This window comes from Amblyomma mixtum, chromosome 8, assembly GCF_055824585.1.
Source record: "Amblyomma mixtum isolate Tamu chromosome 8, ASM5582458v1, whole genome shotgun sequence".
Taxonomy (NCBI): domain Eukaryota; kingdom Metazoa; phylum Arthropoda; class Arachnida; order Ixodida; family Ixodidae; genus Amblyomma; species Amblyomma mixtum.
Window position 1 is genome coordinate 71,158,079 of NC_143019.1, and position 23,233 is coordinate 71,181,311.

General features: G+C 47.4%; 1 protein-coding gene across 3 annotated transcripts in view; it reads left to right on the plus strand.

The window, feature by feature from the left end:
- The window catches only part of LOC149332913 (uncharacterized), a 333,095-nt gene that overhangs the window by 80,357 nt on the left and 229,505 nt on the right, over positions 1-23,233 (plus strand). The gene's annotated exons all lie outside the window — the stretch shown is intronic.

Here is a 23,233-nt window from a genome sequence, read left to right on the forward strand (position 1 = left end):
TCTACTGCCAGTAACGTCAAGACCGTTTTGCAACAGGGATCCCTGATGCTAGAAATCATTTCCGAACTGTAATGGCGGAATCGTTTTCCGCCTTGGTTTAATCGGACTTGAATCGAGGGGCGGGAAAAAAATTATAAATTCAGTTTTCTCAGAAATAAATGCGCCAGCAGAACAAGCTTCAGTCTGGCTACTAAGAAATCAAAAATGTTTTATTGTTAGTCCGTGGTTTTGCTGTACGTCTTATAAAGGAGATGTCCCAGAACTTGGCACAAGAGTTTGTGATGGGTACATAAATTAGCCGTCTTGACAGGTATGAAATCAGTACGGAAAAGTGTGCACAAGGATAACGAGCATCTTAGTAGCAAAAGAAAAAGAAAATCAGCATTGATTTGTTCGAATGGTTTGGTTTGGTTTATGGGGTTTAACGTCCCAAAGCGACTAAGGCTATGGGAGACGCCGTAGTGGAGGGCTCCGGAAATTTCGACTGGATGGTGTGACTAAAGTGGTTCATGACATCGATCGGAGTGCATGTGTTCCAGGGTTTCAGGTTGAGGTTCAGAACCAGGAATGCTTTATTAGCGCTAAGTGAGTGAGTGAGTGAAGAAACTTTATTTCCGCCAGAAGAAGACCCGTGCTCCTCCGGGTCCGCACGCAGGCGTCCGGGGAGGGGCAGCGTCGCAGCTGGAAGACTAGCAACGGTATAGTCGCGCAGCTTCTGCTGCCAGGCGGGTAGCGTATCGTTGTATGCTAAGGTCGGCACTTCTGAGTATGGTCTCCCATTCCTCTGCATTATTGATTCTGCCATATCCTGGGGCACTGGGGCATCTCCATAGTATGTGTTCGAGTGTAGCGGTATGCCCGCAGAACCCGCACACCTCCGCATCCTCCCTCGTGTCACCTCCTGTCCAGCTCCTCCAGAGCGGGGATGCGAAGTTTCTAGCTTGGAGTCTTCTCCAGTCATAGGCCTCAGCCGAGCTAAGCGATCTATCCGGAGGAGGATATATCCTTTTGTTCTTTTTCTGAATGTCTGTGATGCTATTAAAGGTATTGGTTTCCTCTTTAGTGCTGAATTCGTATGAGGTGTCCACGGCTCCCCGAGGTAAAGAGGAGCGGGCGAGCCTGTGGGCGGCCTCGTTTCCAACCAGACCCGAGTGGGCTGGGGTCCAGATAATTAGAATATTGTGGGCTGGGATAAAGTCTTTTAGATATTTAGCCGCCATTTCGTGGATGCGTCCCTTGCTGTAATTTCTAATTGCGTCTTTGCAGTCGCTTACTACGTATTTGGTACCTGGCTGAGTTAGAGCGATCGCTATTGCAACCTCCTCCGCCACAAGGGGTTTTAAGTCAAGGTGTCTTACAACGCGTAACGTTCTGCCTGAGTCCCCGACGGCTACGGAGACGGTGTCTCCTAGCGTGCCTACCGCGGCATCAGTGTAGGCCACGGTTCCCTGTGGCATCTTGCCTAGCTTAGCAGTCAGCTGTGCGACCCTGCTTTTCCTTCTGCCTTTGTCGTGGATGGGATGCATGTTTCTAGGTATGGGAGCGATAATAAGATGCTCTCTTATTTCTCTTCCCAGATCTGTTCTGGTGTTCACTGTGCTATCTACGGTTGCCCATTTCGCTAGCTGTAGGTATTTCCTTCCTGCGGGTGTGGATGTTAGCCTTTCGATTTGCGATGTTCTAACCGCTTCAGTCAGTTCTCTCCAATTGTTATGCAGGCCCATTTTCTCCAGTATATCATTGGACGTGGAAATGGGCAGCCCTAGCGCTCGCTAAGTGCTTCCTGCGCTCACTTGTCACGCGACCTTTACACATCACTCACGCTCGTCAGAGCCCCTGGCGGGCAGACTACTGTGATTACTACTACTACTGACTACTGTGTGACTAGGTGATTTGTGAGCGTTATAGAGGGACAGCTCACAATGCGATGAATCAGAAGCCGTTGGATAAGAGACAAGCAGTCGGCATAAGTTAAGAACGAAAATTTTCTAGAATCTTCGTCAACGCATGCTTTTTTATGAAGCTCTCACTCCCTCTCTCTACCCTTCTGCCATCAGTCGGAGAAGTGGTGCAGTGGAGAGGTCCGACTTGACGTCTACTTTGCCGTTTGCAGGCACCGGATAATATACTGCTGTAGTGGCCTCGTCAGGTATTTTGCTTTTTTTTGTTCAAAAAGCATACGGAACCGTCGTATGTGACGATACTAGAAAAAAATTCTGCAGAGACATTTAAAACTTCTTACATGTGGGAATGCCAAATCATTACTGTCCCTGAGTGCATAGACACCCACCCCCACACACACGCGCGTATGACATGACACCATACAGAACGCTTTACGAGGAACTGTTGCATCGCAATTTGGATGCGAAATTTGTTTTTGAGGAAAGGAAATGGCGCATTAACTGTGTCACACCTCGGTGGACGCCTCAACCGCGCCTTAAAGGACGATGTAAAGAGTCTGGTCAGGCATAGAATTGAAGGTGCATATGTCGTCGGTTCGAATCCCTCTAGCAAGCTAGCCTCTAGCTTGACCAGCACATGGAAGCTACATGCAAAGAGAAATCTTATGACGTCACCCGGAACGCTGTACTACAAACGGTTGCTCACAGTTTTGGTACGAATGCTGTTCGGAAAAAACGCGCCACATTGAGGTAGGCCAATTGAGAGTATATATAGACGAACGACGTCTATAATTGTCTGAAGTGGCGGTGCTCGGTTTGCTGTGTGCGTCATACGGCGCCTGATGTCACCATCCCTGCCATCGTTAGAATTATCTGTTCCATCTGGAAGTACGCACTCACTCACGCAGACACGCCGGGTTTTCTTGTAATGAGACTTGTACTGCTTTCGCATTAAAAAAGAGAGACAGAGAGAAAGAAACAAGACGCATGGTAACAAGACGCATGGGTAGAATCAGTAGAATCCTTGAGTTGCTGTAGTCCACGAGTGGGCTGTTGGGACCGTGTTCTCAGCCACGGCAAACGAATATGCACCTGTCCCTTTTAAGGCGAAAACCTTTAATGCTCATCTTTGTCGACTGAAGGCTGTCAGCAGAAGCTTGTCAACAGAGGTGGGACGCTTTTGAAGGATGTCTACTGAGATATGTGAGATTGATTGCAGAACATTTTATTCGCCGGAAAGAGCTTGGTAAGAGGTCGCGTTAAGTGGTCGAGAGTACGCAGCCCTCGACGACTTTGTCAGCCCACTCCACCGCCAAAACTTGCGTTCTGGGGTTAAAGCTAGCCAGCACGGTCTCCCACCGCTCGAGAGAAGGAGCAGTAACTAGATCACCCGGAGGTGGCTCTATTTTGCAGTCCCGCAGGATGTGATCATAGGTGGCTCGTTGGCCACAGTGTTTACAATTTGGGTTGTGAAGATATGTGAGATAGTTACTGCGTAATTTCCTTTCCTCAAATACAATTTTCATTTTCTTCATTACGGCCCCTCTTTCTTCTTTCACTCCCACTTCCTCCCTTCCTGTACGGCGCGGTTCAGGTGTCCACCGAGATGAGAGAGAATTACTGCTCCATTTCGTCTCAAAAAGTGTTGCGTTGAAAGGGAAAGGCATCGTGCCGAACGGGTGGTGGCGTTCCGTGGACACCCCCGCAGCGCTACAACGCGCTGTCGCGTTCCACTCCTAAAGGCGAAGCTTAAGCGTTATTCATTAGCAGTTAATTAGTATTTAGTCATTAATCAGTATTTGCCAGTAATTAGTAATTTGTTATGACTCGGTAATTAGTACTTAATTATGTGCGACGTCATCCAGTGGTGACGTCACCAGTGCCACAGAGGCAGTCAAGGTGGTGCGGAAAACGCTTTCGCCGCTTTCGCCTCAAAGTGCCTTCTGAATTTTTTTTTTTTTTCGGTTCGTTTCCGGTGGAATGTTGTCGTCGGCGGGCTTTCAGCAAAACCTGCGCTTTCCCAAAGTGGCGCTGAAGGCGCATTGGCGACGCTTCTATTCAAACAGGGTGCCAAGGTGGCTTGCGTTGTCAGTTTCGCAACAGGATTTGCAACGTCAGTGCCGCTTCCGGACAAACAATACATCTTTGCCCGAGAACGAAAGGACGGTACCGGCAGTGTCCATAGATGTTTATGTGTGTTTTCATATATACTGATCGCCTGGTTTCGCAAACAGTCTGGCGCTGCATCGAATGCCGCGTGACAGATCGGCAGAACGCTGAGCAAAGCAGACGATTTCCGCGTTTGCTCCAGCGCGCACTTCCGGTACACCGTGGGACAGCCTGGCTTCTTTTCCTGTCTGCTTGCATCTCCTGTTCTAGCTCCCCTTGTTTTTCTTTGGTTTTCCTTCTATTTGTGCGTTATTTTGTTTCTTTTTCTTTTTTAGCTGTCGTTCTTACGCCCATACTCGCTCGTTTTCCGGAGACAAAACATCGCCGTCGTCTGCTCTCGCGAGAGTCGCAGACGAGTTTCGCCAAGGTTCGCTCTCTCTCTCTCTCTGTCCCTCCCTCCCTCCCTCTGGAGGCTCTGTGTATGTACAGGGTGGGGCGTTTGGAGAAACAGATCTGCATAAAACGTATACGTGAGCCGGACTCGTCGCCGCGTGGCTTTCAAGGCTGCTGAGGTGCCGTCGCTGTTGTTGTTGCAGGAGCATCGCGTCGCACGTTGCCCTGCGTAGATCGGCGACGGCTGGAACGACGGAAGCCGCGGTTAGGTTAGCTCGTTTTTACGAAATAAACAGTGCAGCCCAGCGGGAGCTGAAAGACTTAGCGTCAGCCAATCAGAGCACCGAGCACACCGCCGCTCAGCGTTATTCTGCGGATGTTCGTCGTCTGCTGCTGCACAGCGAGGAAGCAGACGATGCCGAAGCCGTGTATGCGACTGTAGTCGTCTGTTTCATTGGATAAAAGCAGACGATACTGGAAACGTGCATTGCGGTTCCTATCGTCTGCTGAGGACGAAATCAAACAACGCTGAAAACGCTTGGTGCGACTCCTATATCGCACCTCGCGTTTTTCCAGCTAAGTGATATTTAAATGAATACCCCCCACCTTCAGCGCTTAAGGGGCTTCCAAATGACGGAATACTTTCGATTCATATTCACCTGGCCGCCGCCCTGCGCGCGAAGGAGGGAGATAACACATAGCTTTCCTCGTTTATTCTTGATTCTTAAAAAAATTCTTCATAAATCAGTTTACAGCAAGGGTCGATAAGCAGTTGGTAGGCCATGGGCAACGTTTACCAGTAACTTGGATCGGCATTTGTGCATTTTTCACCTTTCTTAGCATGCATGTATCTCTGTGTAGTAGTAATAGTATGCAGTATGTGCAATGCAGTGCAGTTTTAAATTTACGAGGTCCGTGTCAGGTAACAGAGTCATTATTTCGAAATGTATGCTTGCACGAGGCATCCGCCTGACCAGGCAACCTAACCTCAAAAGCAGATGCACCTAATTTAATTGTGCAGTTATGCTCCGGCCACATTTATGGCCGCGCCACATACTGTCCTTACGTTGACTGTTCCTCCGCCACGAAGGAATATATTCTGTTGTTTCAAAGCCTTTCTTGTAACCTAAACAACAATGTAATCTCAAAGCGACATCATAAGCGCAAGTATTTTGCTACCTCTGCTTCGTTTATTTGGACGGAGCGTTAAAAATGTCGATCTCGTTTGCCGCTGTAATTTTCTGGCGGAGTAATGCAGCACCTTGCAGTCTCTTTTATTTGTAGAGGCATATCTTTTGTCCAAGTGGCTCTATGTGCGAATTAGTGAGACAGCCCGCTCACATGGGTATCATCATCATCAGCCTGACTACACCCACTGCAGGGCAACAAAGGCCTCTCCCATGTCTCCCCAATTAACCCTTTCCTTCGCCAGTTGCGGCCACTGTATTCCCGCAAACTTCTTAATCTCATCCGCCCACCTAACTTTCTGCCGTCCCCTGCTACGTTTGCCTTCTCTTGGAATCCACTCTGTTACCCTTAACGACCAGCGGTCATCTTGCGTTCGCGTTACATGCTCTGCCCAAGCCCATTTCTTCCTCTTGATTTCGACTAGGATGTCATTAACCCGCGTTTGTTCCCTCACCCACTCCGCCCTATTCCGATCTCTTAACGTTACACCTATCATTTTCCTTTCCATAGCTCGCTGCGTTCTCCTTAACTTAAGCTGAACCCTCTTTGTTAGCCTCCACGTTTCTGCCCCATAGGTGAGTACCGGTAGGATACAGCTGTTGTATACTTTTCTCTTGACGGATATTGGTAAACTGCCATTTATGATCTGAGAGAACCTGCCATATGCGCTCCACCCCATTCTTATTCTTCTAGTTATTTCCCTCTCATAATCCGGATCTGCGGTCACTACCTGCCCTAAGTAGACATATTCTCTTACTACTTCCAGCACCTCGCTACCAATTGCGAACTGCTGCTCCCTTGCTAGGCTGTTGAACATTGCTTTGTTTTTCTACATGTTAATTCCTAGCCCCACCGTTCTGCTCTGCCTGTCTAATTCATTGATCGTGCTCTGCAGTTCTTGTCCTGAGTGGCTTAGCAAGGCAATGTCATCAGCGAATCGCAAATCACATGGGTAACGGACAACTTAATGTACAGCGAGGATGAACAATATAAACTATGAATATAGGGGGCGCTACCTGTTGCCTTATGCACATATGAGATATGGGAGGTCACCTAGGGACCTCTACAGGGTTGTTATTGCGAATGGCTGCTTTTGAAGTCGTGCCACCTTTTAGGACCAATTACGGTCGTCAAATGCTTCGCTTTCAAATCCCGAACCTTCTTAAAGGGAAGCTGAAGAGTTTTTCGAATTCATTAAAATTCTCACGTGTGGATGTGGGAACTTTATAAATCATTCGGGTGAAATTTTTTTACAGATTCATAACTTAGGAGCGACGTAATCACCGTTTAAAATTACGCGGTAGCTCCGCCCCCCGCGGTCCGCCGAGCGCTGCTGATGACCCTGACGATGCGAGCCAAAACCGGAAACCGCGGAGTGGTGACATAAACACCGGTGATCCGTCGCTTCACAGCCTCCGCGACCGTGCTTGTTTCTGCGTGCGTGCCATCATAAGCTGCTTCGAGCTGCCGTGTGTTTCTTTATTTGTGCGTTTTTATGTTTGTGGTGAGGTACAGAAAGGTGTGCAGCATCGAATGAAGCGGTGGACCCATCATGCCGGCGTTCTGCGCAGCCCTCGGCTGCACGAACATCCGCGGCCGCGACGATGTGGTTTTTCATTATTTCCCGCAAAATAAGAAGCTATCCGCGAAGTGAGTCGCTGCTGTGAAGCGAAGGGATTTCAAGCCGTTGAAGGCAACAGTGCTATGCTCTGGCCACTTTCGTGATTAGAACTATCATCAGAGCCTGTCGACAATGCATTCACTGGGCCTGTCAACAGTCAGCTCGACTGAAACCCGGTGCAATACCGTCTGTTTTCTGATAATTTCATTAATTTCTTGGCAGCACCAGCAGTCTTCATCATTCCCCTCTGGAATGCAGCGGACGGAGGAACACCTGTTTTGGAAGTAAAGTGTTTACAATGACATCACTCAACTGCCAGGAATACATTTCTAATAACGCATGTAGTCGTAAAGAATTGCCGACTGCCGCATGGCTTCATACATTAATAATAATATTATATAATTGTGCGTCAAGTGTGCTACAGCCAGCCTTGCGATTCGTCCTGCTCGGTTGCAGCACGAGTCCATCTAGTTAGTGAAAAAATCCCTTGCCGCTACATCTGAGAACAAGCACGATAAAGGCGGCGCAAACGGATGAAAGTATTCTTACAAGGACTTGCAGCATGAACCAACTCGAATAAACAAGGATTTTAATTTACTGCTAGCTCCCATCTTGGCACGCAAAACGTAAGGCGCACGTTTGTCACCTAGACGAGTTTTGTCGCAAAGCGCTGCGAAATTGTATGTTATGAATCCAGCCGGCATGCAGCTACTATATGAAGTAGTGCCAGCATAAAATTTGCGTGCAAAAAGAGCCTGATAACTTCTTGCGCATGCCAATGATCTTTGTGGATTACAAGCAGATTTGCGGCAGCACTGACAAGCGCCAAGACAAAAATGCCGACGATCGCATCCCGCTTACATTGTATTAGGAAAATTACGTCAGGCAGTGCTATACTGCATTTGCTCGACTAAAAATTCATCCATTGTATCTCTGAATGTAATTTGGCAAGAAAAGTATACTTACCAAAGTCATTTCCAACACGGGGAGATGCTGACACTTCGCTTTCGTTCGAGTCAAAATCACGGCTTGCGCCAGCATCGTTTCTTTCTTGGAGAGGTTTGCTCTTTGCAATCGGTTCTAACATGAGGGGATGACACCAAGATACTCCGGGTAATCTTCGATGTGTTCCATCGTCGTATAAGAAGCAAACCAACAGCCTCGAACCATTGAGCGCCGCGGTTCATGCGCAGCGGCGGCGGCCGAGCCGACCGAGCCAGCGCCATTGCTGACGTCACGAGGCGCCCAACCAATCACAGGCGGCAACGAGGCGCGCGAGCTCGCCCGAGGCTGCTGCTGCACTTATAGCCAAAATAAAATAGGTTTGCGCTTTCCTTTGCCTAATTTCGACGACAAATTCGAATTCAGAGGGTGAAAAAGTGTAAAGTGCACCTCTCCACTCAATTTTTACGGGAAACCTTTCAGCATCCCTTTAATTCTTACGGCGAGCTTTAAAAAAACCTGGCATTCAATTTGATTTGTTGAGTACTTATATTTATTGTATGTTTCTGCTCCTTAGACCAAAATGCATATATGTTTCAGTATAGTTCTGGTTCGTTTATCATTTTCGTCATCTCAATGCTTGTGACTTTCTTTTCAAAGCAAATTCTGCTTTAACCTTCGTTACCCTTTGTTGTTATCTGAGCTGTGTTGCTGCCGCTCTTTTCTGTAGGAAGCGGTTGCACTCCTTTGTCAAGTCAATCTAAGGCTTTTTGGGTGCACCTCCTAACATCACCTGATGTGGAAATAAAGGCATTTGTATTTGTATACTTATACGGGGGGGGGGGGGGGGGTAGGAACGTGACGTCACGGACACCATTTTGTTGTCCAGCGCGTGCTTCAGCAGTGCATGCCGGAGGAGCAGGAGGCGATATTATCCCATTAGACAAGCTCGCAGCCCTTCGCAGTGCTCCACAGGAAACAAAATGGGGGCCTCTGTGACGTCAATGAATACTTTAATAAAATGTCGCACCCGGTATGCGAGCACTTTCGAAGCCCGGCACTGCTTTTCGCCGCGCTTTCGTTATTTTTCAGCGCTGTACGCATTTGCGTGTCGGCGTCCGTGCACTCGGTGCCTCATGTATAATAGATGAGGCGCTCTTTCTTGAGCTCGGCTCGGCGACCCGGGATGCGTGCACTGCGGAGTACACTCCGGTGGCCATTGTGTGTATAGCATGTATACGCGGGCTCTCGCGTGCAGCCCTGTAGCTGGTAGGAGAGAGGGCTACGGGATGCGCCTTGGGGCTGAAGGAATCGTTGCGTGAGCGGCCACGGCTCGCTGCTGCCTTTCAAGACGCGAGCAGCGGGTTGGTTGTCTCGGAGGGGGCCTCGTTTTTTATTTTTTTTTTCTCTCTCTGAGCTGCTCAGTCCGGGCTGGTCGCGCGGGCAGTGGCGATCGTCATGCCGCTGCACGTGCTTGGGGAAAACTCTACGACCTGTCTTGACCAGCTCAGATAACTCTGGGAATATTGAATGAGTATCAATGGACAGAGGCGGATTTCAGAGCGCACCTCCTCCCTAATTAGAAAACTCTGCGACCTGTCTTGACCAGCTCAGATAATCTTTGGTTACAGGCGCGAAAAAAGACAGAACACAAGACAGAAAGACGGGAGGAATGCTTCGTCCCGTCTTTCTGTCTTGTGTTCTGTCTTTTTTCGCGCCTGTAACCAAAGATGAACAGTTACCAACTTGCCCAGCAAGACATTCTTTTAAGCAGCTCAGATAACTCTGGGAATATTGAATGAGTATCAATGGACAGAGGCGGATTTGAGAGGGGACCGCCTCCCGCTTGCTAATGAGGGAGAAAATGTTTATTTAAAAAAATCTGAACCGAGCATGAGATTTTTTTTAACCTTTTTCTTCCTCTCTTCTTTCACTCCCTCCTTTAGCCCTTCCCTCTGGGCGCGGTTCGCGTGTCCCCCGAGATTTGTGAGAAGGTTACTGCGTCATTTCCTTTCATCAAAACCAAGTTTCAGTTTTCAATTAGATTTTCCGTCCTATCTTATTTTACTCGTCGTGATTTCAGCTACCACATCATTATTTAGCGTTTGTGTCTTGACCCACGCCAAGGTGACTTATTGAACGCTTAACCAGAGTCCTTCAAAGCTATTGAAAGACTCTGGTTTAACCGACCAAGTTTGGTTCGGAATTTTTTCCCACCGGTCGCGAAACGTTTCTCATAGCTCCTTCAACACGATAGCTAACGCCATGACACTAACGAAGGGCGTACAGAGAAAGAGAAGAGAAAAAAGTTAGGCAATGGTTGAACTCTACCGTACTGAGTTTCATTCAGCGCAACACCAAATTTCAAGGTCTGAGTTGAAGGTCAAAGTTCCACTCGTGGACCACACATGGTTAGGTATATGCGCATAGCACCGCCAGCCGTGACTTATCTCAAGGTTGTTTCAAGGTCATTCGGAGGCTCGCGGCGAAGTGCGTCCCAGCTGTAGTAGTGTAGCTTTCGCTACAAGAACTGCACTGCTTAGACCTAGCTTCGGTAACGATGGTGGACACCAAAAAATGCCTCCTCCACTTTTTTTTCTCCTTAAGTAAGTGTGAGAGCAATAGCCAGAGCTCTATAGGCGCGTTTACATGAATGCAACGGAAGTCGACACCATCCAATTTTTGGAGGGAAAGAGCAGGTTTTGAGAAGGAAAGACGTGACTCGCCCTCTGCTTTCTTCCTCGATGTTTTTGCACTTTCCCGCAAAAATGGACTGGAGTCCACTTCCGTCGCATTCATGTAAAGGCGGCTTATAATTATACGTGTTGAAAAACTCCGGTGCGAAACCCGACAAAAGTCCCCGCGGCCATTGCACGGAGGTCATCAGACGATGGCGTCGCCTGTAACCTCGTTTCTATGATGACATTAGCAGGTAGAGTCAGACGTCGTGTTGAGCAAGGTCACCCAACTCGACGTCTTCTCGTTTACATTAAATACATTAAATTGGTACCATAGCGAGTCAAGCCAGTCGCCGTGCGCCCTTAGAGGCGCGAGTAGTAAGCCGGCGCCTGATGTCGGCTGCATCCAACCCATGCTGTCTGGCTGACGTATATCGTCCCGACACTCGATCACCCCGACACGCTAGCGGTATACTTGAACCCGACTCGACCTGAAGTTGTCGAGTTCATGCAAGCACCGAGTACGAGCTAGGAAGTCAGGCGTAAAGGAAAGCGCGAGCATTGTCTCGAAGCGTATAGTTCTAAATCTAAAGTATTCTAGTTCAATGTACTAGCAGCTGCGTAGTATAGTTGCGACAGAGTGACAGATTGTCTGCGCGCGGCAAGCCGCTCGACCTCTCTACACACAAGAGACGACGCTGAATTACATCAACCGGCTGCTCAAAGTACACACCTGCATGCCCAGACGTCGAGCTTCGTAGCGCATCTACGAGGTCTGTTAGAAAAGTATCCGACCTTTGGCCGAAGAAAAAAAGCTGGCATAACTGGAGCGTTGGAAACCTAATAACCTTCAAAGTAGTCTCCTTGGGGCTCCATATGCATCTCCCAGTGGTGCTGCCATTGTTGGAAGTATTCCGAAAAGGCCCATTTCGGAATGGAATTTAGCTCTGCTGTCGTTGCAGCCATAATGTCCTTTCTTTTCTGAAATCGCTCTCCTTTTGATGGCCTCTTGATTTTAGGAAACAGCCTGAAGTCGTAGGGGGACATATCAGGAGATTAAGAAGCCTGTTGAACTACAGGAGTCTGGTTTTGCGCCAGAAAAGTCTGAATCAAATGCGAGGAATGTGCAGGAGCAATGCCGCGAGGGATGCGCCAATTTCTTGTTGACCTCAATTCCGGTCTCTTGCGCCGCACAGCACCAACTAGGCGATGGAGGACATCCCTGTAGTACTCTTTAGTCATTCTTTGATCATGTGGGGTGCGTACTCGTGTTGTGCCACACAGAGGTAGTCAAAAAAGCAGTCAGCATCTCTTTGACATTGCTGCGCACTTGGCGGGCCTTCTTTGGTCTTGGTGACGTGGAATGCGTCCTCTGTGACGACTGGGATTTGGTTTCCGGGTCGTACCCGTACACCAAAGACTCGTCACTAGTGATTACGGCGTCGGTGAAGTCAGGGTAACTGTTTGTGGAATCCAGCATCTCCCGTGAGACTTCAACACGAAGCTGCTTTTTCTCCACCGTCAGCAGCTTCGGCACGAATTTCGCCGCAACTCTCTCCATGGCCAAATCTTCGGTGATAATGGAATGTGCAGAAAAATTGCTGATGTCCACTTCCGCAATTTCTCGGATAGTCACACAACAGTCCCGCATCACCACAGCGTTCACTTCGGCAATTACCTGGTAATTTAGGCATGTTGATGGCCGACCGGAGCGTGGCTCTCTCCACAGATGTGCGGCCATCTTTAAAACAATTGTAACACTGCTTAAACAGTGTGCTGCTCATAGCATCATCACCGAAAGCCGTCTGAACATTTCGAATGGTTTCCACTTGGCTATCGCCAAGTTTCTGGCAAAATTTGAGGTAGTAGCGCTGCTCCTCTAGCTCCGCCATTTTCCTTGCAACAAAAAACCGACGAGAGCACTGCGCACTCCTTCACTCAAACGCTGCTTCCCAGCGACTGACGCTATCGGCAGGCGGGAAAAAATTCGTGCATGCGCACGAGGGTTCAAGGTCGGCTGCTGTAAGCGCGCTTGTTTCATATCCATCAGGTGTTCGCAAAAAAAAAAAAATAAAGTCGGATACTTTTCTAACAGACCTCGTATAGCTGACAGCCTTCGAACTGTGGTGAGGAATTTCGCCGCTGCAGGAGCAAAATGATGCGATCGCGTTAATGGGTCCATATACGGGCAGGTTGTGATCTCGCCAGAAGATCACGTGACCTAGGTAGTCCGCATAGGTTGATTTTACGCCGACGACGTCGACGCCGCATTTTCTGCGCAACGGGAGCCCTAACGCTACCGCGTTAGAACAGGAAGTACAACGCCCTCTTGATTTCAGTCAGTGTATTTGGATCGTTCCTCCTACTTCTTCCGCTATCCCCATTCGCTAGGCCTTTTGTGCACCTGCTCCACACGTGTTGTGAGGAGAGGCAGCGCCCCGTAAGAATGTTGCGAAAGTGCCGCGAGAAGTGGGCCAACAATTTTTTCCCCTCTTTTTAATCTCGACCTTGCTGAAACTTTCCATATGACGAGTCCCATAATTTGATAATTTTTCTATATGAACTATAAGGAATCTATATGGAGGATATAGAGTCGTTTGGACTATATGAATAGCGCGTATGGAAACTTGGGCAATCCATATCACGTTATGCACACTGTATAGAAATCTTATAAAAATCGTATAGAAAGTTTATAGACGCCATATAGAAAAATAATGAGAACTTATAGATCTCCATATATTTCTATAGAGTGTATATTCCCATAAATCCGTAACAGTGTCTCGTATAGGACGCTTCAATAGGGCAGGCGATGCTTCGAAGTGTAAAGGGCCTCTGTTTATAAAGCAGTATTCACCTCAGTTCGCGCTGTGGCGTAAGCCACCGCTCTACGTAAGCAGCGCCACATCGCGGCGAGTTGAACTAGCGGAGGCGTCCAGTGCGGTCCATTGCGAATCGAGCGTTGTAGCTGGCAGGTGTTGACAAGGGGCGAGTCTAGTGCCTTACGGTGTATACCGCAGGAGAGGAAACGCCGTTGCACGCGATACGCGCACTGCAGCGTATTATGGGGGACGTTGTTCGGACGTACGTTATCTTATCGTATCGCTTTATTAGTTTCGCGTGAGGAAAGGTATACGTACGAGTGTTGTTGCCGGAACCCCGTGCTTGTTCCTTGTTGCCGACATAAGGTGCGTGTGTTGCACTAGGTGGCGCAGGCAGAGCAATGGATGGCTGCTAGTGAATAACCTGGATTCCAAGAAGAAGCTATAGCGTAGCAAGAGGTGGCTGAAAGTTAGGAGGGCGCATGAGATTGAGACGTTTGCGGGGATAAGGTGGCCTGGCTTGCACAGGACACGGTTAACTGCAGGGAGATATGGGAGAGGTCTTTTGCCTGCAGTTTACGTATACCCCTTAGAAGGAAATTTTAGACACTCTGTAGACTATCCATAGACTCTTTGTCTATAAAGTCTATAGACTCTTTGTAGACAAATCCTAGAGAACAGTCTATAGGCAATACAAATGCTATAGACAGTGTATAGACAATGTATAGATATATGGCCATGCACTTTTAGTAACTTTTGACTATGAATAGACAAAAAGAAATATCTATTGGAAGGCAACAGAATCTATAAGAACTCTGTAGGCCATTTTTATAAGGGACAGACCCCGCGTGCATCTTGTAGTTCACGTGAGTGTTTTACGGCGATTAAAAAACCGCATCGGTTCAGTAATCCAAGTGTCATCAGATGAAAGAGAGTGCACCCGCTGTGCTCCCATACAGTCGCCTCTTCAGGAATTGTTTAGCAATGGGGTCGCTCCTTGCAGTCTTCCAAGTTGCCTGCTTTATCTAAATTACGTTCCTTTGTTATTTAAATACGTGTTGTCCCACTGGAGACGTTTATGTTGCGCGTTATAACGCGAAACCTCTGGATGACACCCTGCCTCTCTAACCACCCATGTTTTCTGGAGGTGTCATTCTTAGAAAAGGGGATTGAAGAGATGCACCGATCGTGAAAATACGCTTCTACTGTAATCGCCTTCCCTGTATAAATTGAAGCTCTCCCATTTGGAACAGAAGTGGTGCTGAAGGTCGGTTAGGCGCGCTGTACCTCCGAAGTATTAACAGAATTGCCAGGTTTGCTGTGCGTTGTCTCTAACTGCTTACGCTACTATGTACCATAATACACTGTGCGCCACTTTACTATATACAGTATAATATCCCGACTATTCTGTACACCGTACCTACTCTGCTTCTGTGCTTATTTACTTGTTTCAGGCTTGCAATTCGCGGTATCGCAAATGCTACTTTTCCTCTTGTGATATACGATTTTTTTCCCTGAAAAAACTGGAGCTTTTCTTGCAAAACTAGGGCGGATTCTTTTGTGTCGACGCATTGCCTGTCACACACATGGTGTTTTACCAAAGACCCAGTTTGTAAAATAGGCTTTTAGTTAGAGAATCGCTTTCCTGAGCGGAGCATTGTGAGCGATGGCATACATCTGAATACAGCTAAGACGTGCTAACTAGCAGATTATACAAATAGTATTAAGTAGTTACCGTTTTAAGTGTTGCAGAATTAGGCTCCTCATTTAATGAGAGGTTTGTAGCCTACCGTAAGTAATAACCGTATCAGTTTCTCGATTTTCGAAAATGCCATTCTTGTCGCCGCTGGAGCGAAACATGAATTTTGGGTCCCCGCGCGGGAAATCGAAACCAGGCTGTCGGAGAGAATGCTAGCCTTACGAGCGTCACTCCTGTCATGTGTTCTCTGCCCGCTCCCACCCGGCGCTTCTGAAAAGATCAGGTGACACATGTGCTCATATGGATAATACTTACGGTGGGCCGTAAACCCCTCATTGAATCAGAGCCTAATTTCAATAGTTCAAAAGTGCACTAATCAGTATTAGTTAACCAGAAAACGTCCTATAGCTGTATTCTGGTGCGCGCGCATGCGGCGTGCCCCAGCTGAAGAAAAGTTGTATGATGCAATAACCGCATACAGACTTCGTCATATTAATGTCATACAGTTTGTATGATGTTTTTTACATCTGTTTGAGAAATGTACGATTTCGCAAAACTGAATGACATTTGTGTCATAATTTTGTATCATTTGTATGATTTGTGTGACATTTGTATGACAAACTGCGTGAGTTTATTGCGCTATGCATCTTTTGCTGACAATGCTACGGGCCGAAGGAAGCGCTCCTCTAACTCAAAAATTGTCTTTTTAAAAGTTTTTTCGCGCCCTTTGTGTTGTGTCTTCGTTTCGGTTTTGTCCGACGTAAAAAAAGTTCAGCGCGTTGCTTTCTTTATTCTTGAAAATTTCTAACAGTCTTAGGTGATGACATTCTGCATAATGATTGCATTGAATACAAGAAATGCTCATCGGGCCTCGATGGCTGTCCTTATATGAACTTAGTCGATAACTATCCTTGCAGGGCACAGCACAAGAAACAACTAAACACGAGAACAAGGATAATGACAGGACTGATTGCTGAACTAACATCTTTTATTTCTAAAAGAGGTGAAGCCGTATATAACAGGTGCATAACGGGCCACATGACCAAGGCAAAACAACAAGGAACAACAACGAAAAAAGTCGAAAACCTTGTTGTAAAAAAAAAGGTGTGACAGAAGCAAAAGAAAAGTCATGACCACAAGCCAACTAAAACCTTAACAATGTGATTAGGGGGTTAAGCTGCAGCTCAGGCGGTAGCTCCAGACCTACCACCACTCGCACACACAGGCACGAACTTGGAAAACTTTGGTAGCGAAAGCTACACTACTATAGCTGGGACGAATTTCGCCGTGAGCCTCCGAATGACCTTGAAACGTCTCTCAAGATAAGTCGGGGCAAGTGTTGCTATGCACATATACCTATCCATGTGTGGTCCACTTAGTAAACCACATTTGACTCTGAACTTTGACCCCACCTTTTCTCTCTTTTTTTTTATTGATATGGACGTAAAAGGCGATGTTGGTGCCTGATTATGGCGCCGCCTACTCCTTTGCACATGAATGAAGAAAAACACTTGAACTGGCGACATAACGCTCAACAAAGCACAGCTCCAGCATACACAATCCACAAGACAAATGATGATATGGACACACCAGAAATGCTAAGATAAAAGAGAAAAATAAACTGTAGGTAATGATATTGCCCAGTGACATAAAATGAGAATATACTATAAGCAACGTTGTGTACTAATCACAGTAAAAGGTATAAAAAACACAAATGGAAGAAATGGAAAATAAACAATGAGCTGCGGCAATAACGATCATATACATTAGATACGTAATAGAAACAGATATAAATGATTGCCAGGACACTGGACAGCACGTGCCGAGGAGAAAAATCACAGAATTTGCACAAGGGTGGTCAAGTCCCTCTTCAGTCGCGTCCTAACACTGCAATGCTCAGTGCAGCCCAGTAGCATATGAGGTACATCCTCAACCTCGTGACCACGTGCACATCGTGGATTGTATGCACGCCCAATTGTATGTAGAAAGTGATTCGTGTAGGCTGTTCCCAGTCTTAGGCGGTTAACGAGAGTTTCTAGGCTTCTGTTGAGTTATACTGGGATTGTAAGCCGTGAGTTGGGGTCAGTTTGATAAATGTTAGAACTTATACAGTTTGGCTGGAACCATATTTTTTCACTCATACTGAGCGCATGTCTCTTCAAAAGACGGCGGATTTCACATCCTGATAATTACAGGCCAGAAGTTGAAGCATTAGAATGAGCTTTGCCTGGCCGCCGCATCTGCTCCTGAGTTTTTGTAAACCAAAACACCTTGTGTCACGACCCTGTTTGGCCAAACCTGCCCTTGATCCATGAAAATTAATCACCATCATCATCATCGCCTCGACTGGACTAGGCAAGTGTATAGGCTATATAAACGCCCTGCTGTTCTCCCCACTGAAGCGCGAAACAGCCAAACGATCTCAAATGCAAAACAGCCTGAAGGCGAAAAGAGCACGTCCGCCACCATTTCATTCGTTTCAAGGTTCAGATTTTCTTTCTGACGTTCGACAAATTGCCCGTGGCGTGCTGCTTACCGTACACGGAGCGAGGTCGATAGCAGGCCTCGCTTGTTTCTGCGTGGAACACAGCCACTTCGAGGTGTAATTGATTGTTTCGCTTCGGCGAGCGCTGCAGCGCTCTTTTCGCCTATGCATTGGCGGTTCGTTGCTGCCGCTGTTAGGGCAGCTGTCAGTGGCACAGTTTAGTCAACGCCACGCGCGAGCGTAATTAATCGTGCCGCGTCTGCGCCGGCATCGGGATTGCCGGCTAGTCTTGCGGGCTAGTCTTATGGGCTTTGGCACAGTGGCGTTAATCGCCGACACGGCAATGTTATGTACTGCAGTGCTGCTTTAAAATGTGGGGCGACTCGGCGCTTGGATATTAGCGCGCCAGTCGTTATGCTTCGCAGTAGACGTTTTCAATGATTCCTCGGCATTGCTTGAGGTCTGTTTTCTGTGAGGTTGAATGCATTGTGGTTTCAGTGTACTCATTGTGAGTTTCTACGTAAAGAGTTTCATAGCTTCATTATTATTTTTTATTGTTCTTGTTGTGTTTGGTCTTATCTTTTTTGTCCTTGACGTTTCTGTTTTACGTATGGCATGCATTGTTATTAATCCCCCCTGCAATAATGCCGCTTGGGTGGTGTAGGTGTATGCATAAATAAGTAAACTGAATGAATTTTCGGTTATGCCATTCATAAGGTTATTGCTTATGTGGGGGCGCCGACGACGGCTGTAATTGAGTGGTATAATTCAGTGAAGGAGCCGATTCGCTCGTTGCCGTGTTTCAATAGTTTCAGTACAGGCTGGTCGCCATCGCCGTTCTTTGCATAAAGTTTTCGTACGCCCGCATTGCCAACGCATATGGTAAATAGGGACTAAGGGGTGTGTGAAGTAGGCAACTAAATTTCGCACCCTAGCCGAACAGTATGGGTTTGAAAGGCTTAGCGGGGTTGTCACACACGCATAAGTGCCGACTGTGTTACTTCAATGTAGCCTATATTATTATCTACCAGCCATTATACCCTGTGTATATTTCTTCTGTTCAGTCCTATATTACCCATTACCGATATTCATTTTCATGATCCCTGTTAGATTATTACTTGCGGTCTGCTATTGTGCACTTCGAGAGCATTACCTGGAACATCCTCTACATTAGAAAATGCCGAAATGTAGTAAGAAAACTTACTGGCTGGCTCTTTTTCTTTTTCTTTCGCGTGGTAAAGACTGAGGGAGAGCGATGTTATAGTATTTCCTTTTTTTTTTTCGTTTTCCAGACCCGTCTTTTATCGTTAATTAGGTAATCGAATGTTCGGGGCGCGATTATAATGGTCTGTGTACTATACTTGGAAGCCTTAAAGGAACACTGAGGAGAACTTCCTCCCATTGCATTAATCTGTAAAAACTGATTCTCTGGCTCCTTTTGGCTACGCTGGCGTTTTCCCCGGCGCCAAACGACGCATTTATGGCCGAAAAAATCGTTTTTAAAAATTTTCCCTTCTCTCAATTCAAACTCCTGACGTCCTATATGGGAGTAAAAAAGGAATAAGCTGTCCCTTTTTTTAAGGATGTGCGCTAGAGGACATCTTTACTCCCTTTTTACTGATTTCTGTTTAGAGTGTACGTGTTGCCACCGTACTGAAATGAACGGCGGTGAAGCATAGCCTCTGAGATCCGCGCGGGAAAATCTGTGTCGACACACGCATTTAACTTTCAAAATCGGCCGATGATGGCGACACCTACACTTCGTTGTCTGGTCTTTTCTGTCTTATGAAAGCTCCGTTTTCGGCGATGGGTGTCCCCTCTGTTGTAAGAAAGATCGATGCAGGACTATTTCTATTTTTCCTCACTCTCGGTTTAGTTTATAGAGGAACTGATCTACTGATCTGAACCTGTTACCGCATCTCGGCTGCTGTGGTAGCGGGACACCACGGATAATCGTGCGGGCACTTCGGCGAGAAAAAGCCGTTAATGGAGCATACGTCCCCGCTTAACTGCAACAACAACGTGAAATGAGGGACGCGTCGTTCACAGTAGTGCACAGTGGCGAGCGAGTGCACTTGCAAGAAGCAAAGATGGGACTAGTAGGCAAGGAGGAACGACCATCACGTATTACGATTTATTAACGCGAGAGCATTATACGGATGTGTCGCGTTGGCAAAAAGTGTCCACAAAACGTGTCCGCATTTTTTGTCCGCCCGATTACGTTGTGCTCTGAAGACAAATGTGTGAAAGTGTGATTCTGACAGGGAGTATGTGATAAAATGTTGCCGTGGGAAAAATTTCGTGGATGAGGTGTACTTAGTTAATTTAAAAAATACAAAAGATAGGGGAAAAATACACTTAGACGTTAAAATAGCCACGGACGTCTATATATAGTGCATGGACGTCAGAACAGCCACGGGCGTCGATATAGTATGTGTTAAGTATAGCGTTAAGTAAGGATATACTATAGCGTCAAGCGTCCCTTGCCGCAGAAAAGCTGGCGTCGTTGGCGCCGTAATTGGCCATGAGCGAAAAATCGCCAGAGGAGCAACGTGAGACATAACTTCACCAGCGAAAGTACAAAACACCAGGAGAAGAACAACACAGGATAAAGCTGGACTAACAAATGAAGTTTAATTGAGAAACGGCCAACCTAGGTGACCTTCACGGGACCTTCACGTGACCTTCACGTGGCCTTGTGACATCATCACAAACTGCTCATCCGATTGTCGGCAAACTGCCGATCGTGGCAGGTGGCAGATAAATTAATGATTGGCCGCGAGAGGTTAATTGCTCGAGAAGAGCAACCTAAGTCGCACAGGCCCCACCGGTGGCAGCACCTGTCATCGCATGGCAGTGGCGCATCGCTTGACCGCTGCACCTGAAGTGGTACGAGGACTGCCATGGATCTATGGTTGGTTGGTTGGTTGGTTGGTTTATGGGGTTTAACGTCCCAAAGCGACTAAGGCTATGAGGGACGCCGTAGTGGAGGGCTCAGGAATAATTTCGACCACCTGGGGTTCTTTAACGTGCACTGACATAGCACAGTACACGGACCTCTAGAATTTCTCCTCCATCGAAATTCGACCGCCGCGGCCGGGATCGAACCCGTGTCTTTCGGGTCAGCAGCCGAGCACCATAACCACTGAGCCACTGCGGCGGCAATCTATGATTGTAACCTCGAGAATTATCAGTTCCGCATATGTGGGCATTACCCCATTAACGTTATCCCGTCATACCCTTAAGGCGGAGCTTAATTAAGTGTCCCCTCCAATTTTTACTCTCAAGAAACTCAGCCGACGGAGCGATGAATAGGCGGACTTCACTTCTGAGCGTACTGGTCTCTTGAAGCTGTAAATCTCAACCCGAGCTGTCGTCTGCGCGCTCGAAAATTGATCGCGTGTTCCCTCCGAACGCGCACGCCACTCAATACGTATACCGTGTAATCCGCGCAACAAGGGGCTTCCGTGCGTGTCCAAGAGGCGCCGCGGACATCCAATGTGTGCAAAGAAGCGAGGTGGATCGCGGCCGCGTCTCGCCCCCAATAAACAGCCGTGCTTCTTCTTTCCCCTCTCTCTCTCTCCTCTCTCAATCTTGCGCCCTGCTCTTTCCGCTTGGGTCGATTGAGAATCTCGGCGGGGCGAAGTAAAAGGCGGCGCGCGGAAATGTTTTCGCGGGCAGAGCCGTGGTCGGTCCAATTTGATTTGGCCCCACTCGTGGGCAGGGCGAGGATTTGCGCGCGCGCTTGCGTCTCGGAGTGGAGCGCTTATGTCGCGAAAGGAAGTTCGCCCGGCGCATTGTTCGGCCGTAATTGCGTGCACGAATCCCATCTCGGGATTCTTTTCGGCTGGGTCGTTAGTACATACTCTTCAGACCGCCCGCAGAATGTGTAATGCCCATCTGTTTTTTTCCGGCGTTAAATGACAGGCTCATCAGTTTTGCAGTCTAAGAATCATTGGAGTTACTGCAGTGTGCTCCATCTAGGGGCGCTCGGAGCAGCCTTCCGAGTTGATTGGTTGGTTGGTTGCTTGCTTTGTCTTAATACATGTAAGCTTTCTTGCTGCCAGTGGTTAACTATAAGCAGATTTAGTAGCGTTAAGTGTCCTCTGCCTGTGGGCACTCTATTTAGTTATAGTTTATAGTGCGTTGAAGGGATTCATGGTCATATATTAATTTCCCGATAAATAATGCAGTTATCTGCGAAAATCGTATATTAAGGCGGAAGCCTTTAATGTCTCATCGTTGTAAGCAGCAGTTGTCGACAGAAAATGTCACGCTTTTCAGTTGGTGGAAACGGTCGTGACGTCACAGTGCGCGAATTTCAAACGGGGCCAATTCCACTTTGGCTAGTAACCATGCAACCAGTTGAAGGGATCGTATAGTGATGCTCCAAGTAAGTGGGACTGAGCTTAGTTAATTGCTAATTACCCAATTAGCCTAATTAACTTTTCTAGTCAGGCCATATAAATAAATAAAACCGATTAAGAAATTGGTCGAGCTCAGGAATCGAACCCCGGTCTCCGGCGTGAGAGACGAGCATGCTATCCACTCCGCCATGCCAGCTCGATGGTTTGGAATGAACAAAGGCGCGTCTAGTGAATACGGTGTCTTCACTCACTCTCATCCTCCTCCATTCCCTTCCGGCGAGGTTTAGGTGTCCACCGACAGATGAGAGACAGATACATTTCCTTTCCTCAAAAACCAATTTACCGACGAGCGAGGCGTAGAACCGAATGGGAGATGGCGTTCTGTGGACTCCTTGGCAGCGTTGCAAGACGCTGTCGCGTTCCACTCTTAAAGGCGAAGCTTAACATCTTAACCACACATCAGTGACCACACTTTAGGTCAAAAAAGTGCCCCCCCTGAATTTTGACGGGTGTCCACCGAGATATGTGAGACAGTTACTGCGTAATTTCCTTTCGTCAAATACAATTTTCATTTTCTTCATTACGGCTCCTCTTTATCTATCTTCTTTCACTCCCACTTCCTCCGTTCCTCTACGGTGCGGTTCAGGTGTCCACCGAGATGACGGAGAATTACTGCGCCATTTCCTTTCCTCAAAAAGCGTTGCGTTCAAAGGGCAAGGCATCGCGCCGAACGGGTGGTGGCGTTCCGTGGACTCCCTGGCAGCACTACAACGCGCTGTCGCGTTCCACTCCTAAAGGCGAAGCTTAAGCGTCATTAATTAGTATTCAGGCATTAATCAGTAATTAACCATTAATTAGTGATTTGCCATCACTTAGTAATTAGTACTCAATTATATGTGACGCCACCAGTGCCACAGAAACAGCGAAGGTGGTGCGGAAAACGCTTCCGCCTCTACCCACTTTAGACAGTCAAAGTGCCCCCTGAATTTTTGAGGTTAAGATTACTTACTATTAGGAAGAAAACAGGCGCG